We start from the raw sequence: 6,023 nt of genomic DNA, 5'->3' as shown, positions 1-6,023 counted from the left end.
ATGCTATTGGTGCGGCGACCGGCAGGCAGGCGGTTGCGACGGTAATGGCCAAGTACTCTTCAGCTCTTAAACACCAACCCCTTTCAGCCACATTAGCATATCAATCTAGCAGATTAGCAATAGAAGATTATAAATTTCTTTGTTTATCATAATAGACAACTAGACTATCAAAATAAAGAAGTTATATACCTACAATCAGTGCCTATCATTGTGCAAATACGAAAATCGGTAGAAATCGCAGCAGGTACATTTCGGTAATTTTGCGACAAAATCGTGACTCTGTATCAAATGTTTGGATGTGTGTACTATGTATCACTGCATCTTGTGTACACGATAGTAAACAAAATGAATCAATAGGTACCACAAATCCATGACCAAAACGGGAGCTAGTTTTCAGGTTCCAGGTTTTGAATTGAATGAATGTTTCATACACTGCATTGAGAACAAATACAATGAATACCTAGCATCTATCCTGGCGCCGCCACTGGGTGGGCTTGGCCTCCTTGGCGAGCGACGACGACGGCACCTTCGATCTTGGACCCATGCCGATGCCAAGGGCCAAGGCCGCCGCCACGGCGCCACTGGGACAGTATTAGGGAATGTAATGGCGGAAGGGGTAGGTCTACATCAGACCGTCATGCCGAACGAAGGGGGCGAGGGGACGGTCGCCGGAGTTGGGGAAGGGCAGAGAATGGCGGCGGCACCTCAGTGACGGTCTGATGGAAGAACCAGGGGATAGAACTCTCGCCTTTACCCTCTTCGATCGGTAGTTGTTGGGCTGGACCAATCTATTGGACTGGGCTCTCTACTAGGCCGGGCCCGTTTACGGTTTTTCTCTGATGTGCGAAATCTGCCCCAGGTATGTATCATACCGATCAAGATTTGGACAGTGGTATGAAACTTTTTGGACCACTAGATGGTCGAAAATAAAGGGCTGACATTTAGTTGGGGGTACCACAAAAGAACTCTAGATAGTTGATAGCTAGAAAATAGCAATCCTTCGTATGAGTGAAAGGTGAAAAATCGCTTGCCACTCATCTTATGAGCAAGAGCTGGAAAGTCGGAAAGCAGTACAAAACATTTTGATCATTCAGAGATGGAGCTACATGAAGTAGACATCTTAAAAAGTTCATAGAGGATAGAATCAATACGATCGTACTTAATCCGCAATTCCAGATTGGTGTTCTTGGTTTTGGTGAACTTGCAGCTAGTCTGTCCAGGGGTTGGCCCTGAATTTTGTTGATAATCACTGTGTAACAGAGGCAGACTGGATACTACAGACATTGCAGCGTAGAAGGCTACTTGGAAGAAGGTGCATTCAGTACCATTCTTGGTATGCATACACATTGTCCCTTGTTTCCTGTCATAATGTGTGACTCTGAAGTGTCCGGTTGCATAGTCCTATTGATTGATATTTCTTACCAATAACAGGCACGCTAAGCTGGGGACAAATCTTGTGCTGTGGGAAATTAGTAAGAATCAACAGAAAGAAGGAACTCTCGAGGATACAATAAATCTGCATCAGTAACATGGTCCATTTTCTTTGCATATATCACAGCTGTTAACCCCTCTTGCAACTCCCGGGACTTCAGAAAGAATCAAATCATATATTGTTAGCGACATTGTTAGTACGAAAAGGTTATAGCAGTATAGCATGCTGAGCCAAATATGAAGCAGCTAAATAGTTCTCAGCTAATGGAACCATAAAGGGCATCAATATAACAATCCTGGTCCTGTTCCATTTTTGTACAATGTCAAGGAGAACACCAATATAGGAAAGAAGTCATTTTCTAAGCTAGTACGTAGTAGTAATAAACTATGACACCTTTACTCACTTTAACTGTGGGGTAAAATTAGCCACTTGCCTCAGGACATGACAGCATGGCATTCCAATAAATAAATGACCACCATCATAATCACGTAGTTTTAGTTATTATGTGGATTTTCCAAGTTTATATATCTGGGAAATACCAAAAGTGAGTCGGCGGCACGCTCCGCTGCGAGGAGACGTCATCGGGGCATCATGGAGCAGTGGCCGGCGCATGTGGTGTAAGAGGCGGCTTAACCAGGCTGTCTAGAATACAATCCGGCGATAAACTCTGAGGGCCATAGGCTGCTTCCACCTCACTTCAACGACTACATCCAGTTAGAAGGTAATAGCAGTTTCTGTGCCTATTTTCTGATTTTTATGAACACTAGATCCTCATGCGGGGGCTTCTTCATAGATGGTGCTGATTCGTATCCAGAAAACGAGGAGGAAGATGATGGCTGCTGCGAAGCCCCTTTCTGCATTTTTCATTTTTGCCGGTTGTTTGCTCCTGTTCCATAACGTGTGCTCCCCCATGCTGTATCTGTCTATCTGATACTTGTAATCCATATTTACAGTTAATGAAATGCACAGTTTCTCTTAAAAAAAATTCTTGTAGTCCTCAACTATATGAAATTGTGAAATCAAATTAACATCAGATTCATATACCGATATATGTGGTCATATATTTTGCATCTGCTAGGTTGCAGATCCTTACGGGGTGATATCAGTAATGTTCATGATGCTCTAATAACTAATTATTTCTGCTTCCATATAGTGCTTGTTATGTGCTGTGAGATTCATATTTTTGCTTCGTGCTTACCATGTCTGTCAAAAATATACATTGATGAAGACACAGTTGGATTCAGAACTTCAGATACAGATTAATTGGCAGAAACCAAAGTTATGTTATTCTCCCTCCGTTTTGAAATATAAGACGTTTAGCTTTTGTATTTTGTAGTACAACTTTCGTCACGTTACAATATTTTTCCGTTTTCTAAAAATACCCCTGGTTGTAGATTAATTGGCACACTCGCTCGCTCGCTCGAGCAGACTTGCCCAAGCTCCACTCCCTCTCGGTCTCTTCCTGTCGCGACCAGCTACCTCTGCTCGTCGTCGTTTCCATCACCCTATGGCTCCCCGTCGCCGCCCTCTTCCTCACATCTCCCCATCACCGGCCTCTTCCAAGCCGCTACCCACCACAACCTTTCTCTCCCCCACCCATTTTCCTCTCAATCCCCACACACCCCGAGTGCGCCTGAAATCTAATGGTCAAAGGTGGCAAATTACTGCGCCGGCGACGAGCTTCTGGGCGACGGGGCCGCTGGATCGGCAAGCGCCGGCGCTGATCTGCGTGCCCTGCCCGGCAAACGGCGCCTCGTGCCCCGTCACGCTCATCCTGGGCGACGACATCGGACCCCTCATCCCCGGAGCCGTGCAGCAGGTCATGGAGCTCGCCCCTCTACTTCAAGACCTGGTCACGGTAGACGCGCAGCAGGTCATGGAGCTCGACCCTCTACTCCATCAGCCCCTGTTCTGCCTCAAGGGTGAGGAGGAACAGCGATATCCGCATGGTGCCAGTGCGCCGCAAGGTCACGCAGCTGCTCGACGGCAACCACAACAAGACGGTGCGAATCAGGGTAATCTCTATGCTCCCCAATCGTCCAGCATGTCCATTCCATCCCCATTTTTTTCGATAAAGGATGTTTTATTACTTTGTGATAAAGGATGTCCATTCCATCCCTATATGCCTTCAGCTTGTGAATGTAGCGCAGTTGATCCGATTGGCGATGCTATTGTGTAAATGGGTCGCAGCTGCAACTAAATTTACTGGAAAATCATTACAGCATCAACTTTCTGCTAGATGAACCGAGTGCAGCTCTGCAATAGGATGTCCTTTGTTCCAAGAATCAGTGTTCAATTCTTGTTTAGGTTTAGATGGCCTACATATCAGTGTTGTATCTTCCAACAATCAGTCCGTGTGATGTCCAATTCTTTCCCTAGCTTTGTACCCAATCTCTTCTTCTTTCATTGGTTTCTGATTGAATTTTGTTATTCATTTTGTAGGGAAAGCTGAAACTGATTTCAGTTTGGTAGCACCTGTAGTCTGATGGATAAATGTATGTGCCTTGTTGCTTTTTTATTGAATACTCAATGTTACAATCAGTGATACAATTATGTGCCCCTCACTGTTTTGGATTAAGCATTAGCTCATTTTTAATGAACTAATTGAAGACATGAAAGTATCAAACTTTTTTTTTAATCAAACGCTGCAATCTATTAATCAACCGGCATACTCAGATGCCAAAAGGTTTACAATGAACTCCGGTGGGGAAACCAACCAGGTGTTACATATTTTATTTCCGCAGCCTTCACTAGCTAATCTATGCGCAACGCCATTCGCATCACGACGTGCGTGTGTAACCTTGTGTTCAGCAAAAGTCTTGAGCAGCTCTTTAATCTCTTCCACGAGAGGACCATGTGATGAACGATCCAAATCGCTACTCTTAATTTTTGCCACAGCACTTAGACAATCTATCTCCAGATAGATCCTTCTCACGCCCTTCTTCATTGCCAGGATGAGTGCACTCTTACATGCAAGGAGCTCCGCCCGCTCTGGGTCAGACATGGAGGACAGGAAAAAGCATTCGCCCGCCACAAACTCCCCCTTGTTATCTCTGATCACCATACCGCAGCCTCCATTGCCCTGAGAAGACAGAAAGGCTCCATCTGCATTTGCTTTGTGCCAACCATCCTCTGGCGGGAGCCAGTGCTCCGGCGCACGCGGCATTACCCGTGATGTCCCCAGGTTTATTGCCAGCCATTCGTCGACTAGAGCCAACGACCGTCGAGCGATGGTAATCATGGCGTCGGTAAGCAAAGATTTAAGCGGGATTATTATTTTGCAGACGGACTCTTCGGTTTTTCATTCTCTCTCTTTCCCACGTTGGCAAATTTCCTACGTGGTCGGCACCCTTTCACATCCAATCGATCGATCGTTTCGACGTCCGATGTAGCCTCGGATTGCTGCGTCCACCGTTGTTGTAAAGCCACATGGGATCAATCAAACGTAGAGCCTGGAGATCTAGGGACCCCGGCTCTTGCAGAACCTACAATCGTGTTGGTTGTTACCACGCACCACGCACATGGATGAGCGAAACAGATCGAACGGGACAATGCAGTCCGTTCCTTGCAAAGAACGAAAATTGAACACCGCGTTCTTATTTTGGTCCCAGCGGCGGCGGTGAACATGGCACGTTACGTTGCTGTCGGCGGCCGCATCAGTCACAACGCCGTGGTGCATCGTGGGCGGCGGCGACGTGCAATGCCGGCCGGTATTCCGGCTGCTTTCGCCGCGGAAGGTGAGTCGCTGACAGGAACATCCATCGGTGTCACCGGGAGAACAATAATCTCCGAGTCGCTTGCGGACAAGTCGCCCGGGTTTCCCGAGCTACTACGGTGGCCCGTGACGCCGACGGGATAGATGATTGGCACAACGTGCAGGTCGATCTCACACGCGCGCGTGCTGGAACAGTGGAACCGAACCCGAACAGACTGCCTCAAGGATTGCCATCAAGTGAGGACAGAACCAAAAGCGATGGAAGAGGGATTCATCTCTGTTGCATGCGATGCACTTGATCCCTTGCTTGATCTTCCTTCTCTCCAGCTCCGTACCCACTGCGAGACCGTTCTTGATCATACGCCAGACGTGGATCCGCGCCTTCCCCGGCACATTCGAACTCCATAGCGACAGCCACCCACGGTGCTCTTCGCACGAACTAGGCGTTCCTGCTCTGCCCTCTCGGCTCGATTTAAGCTGCATGTGAGGGTGATAAGTTGATTTAACACTGAAGATTCCATTTTTGGTTTGGTTCCATGCATAATAGTCGTCTGTTCCGGCACTTCCCACTTAAATCTTCAAAATGTCTTCAACATCACACTCAAAAAAAACAGCTCATTAAGCTTCTGTTCATCCCATCCTTGACCATCAGGTAGCAACAATTCAGCCACTTTGTCAACCGAGGCTTGGGGTTTATGTCCCAGTGGACGCTGGAGCCCCTCCCTCGGTATCCATCTGTCCTGCCATACATCAATTGATTCACCATTTCCAATCCTCCAAATCAAACCTTCTTGGAGTAAGTTCCTCCCATGCATGATGCTCCTCCATGTATAAGATGCAGCTCCAGGGCACTTAGCAGACAGGAATCTCCCATCC

This window comes from Lolium rigidum, chromosome 3 (assembly GCF_022539505.1).
Source record: "Lolium rigidum isolate FL_2022 chromosome 3, APGP_CSIRO_Lrig_0.1, whole genome shotgun sequence".
Lineage (NCBI taxonomy): Eukaryota > Viridiplantae > Streptophyta > Magnoliopsida > Poales > Poaceae > Lolium > Lolium rigidum.
The sequence above is the reverse complement of the archived record's forward strand: the minus strand, read 5'-3'. Positions refer to the sequence as shown.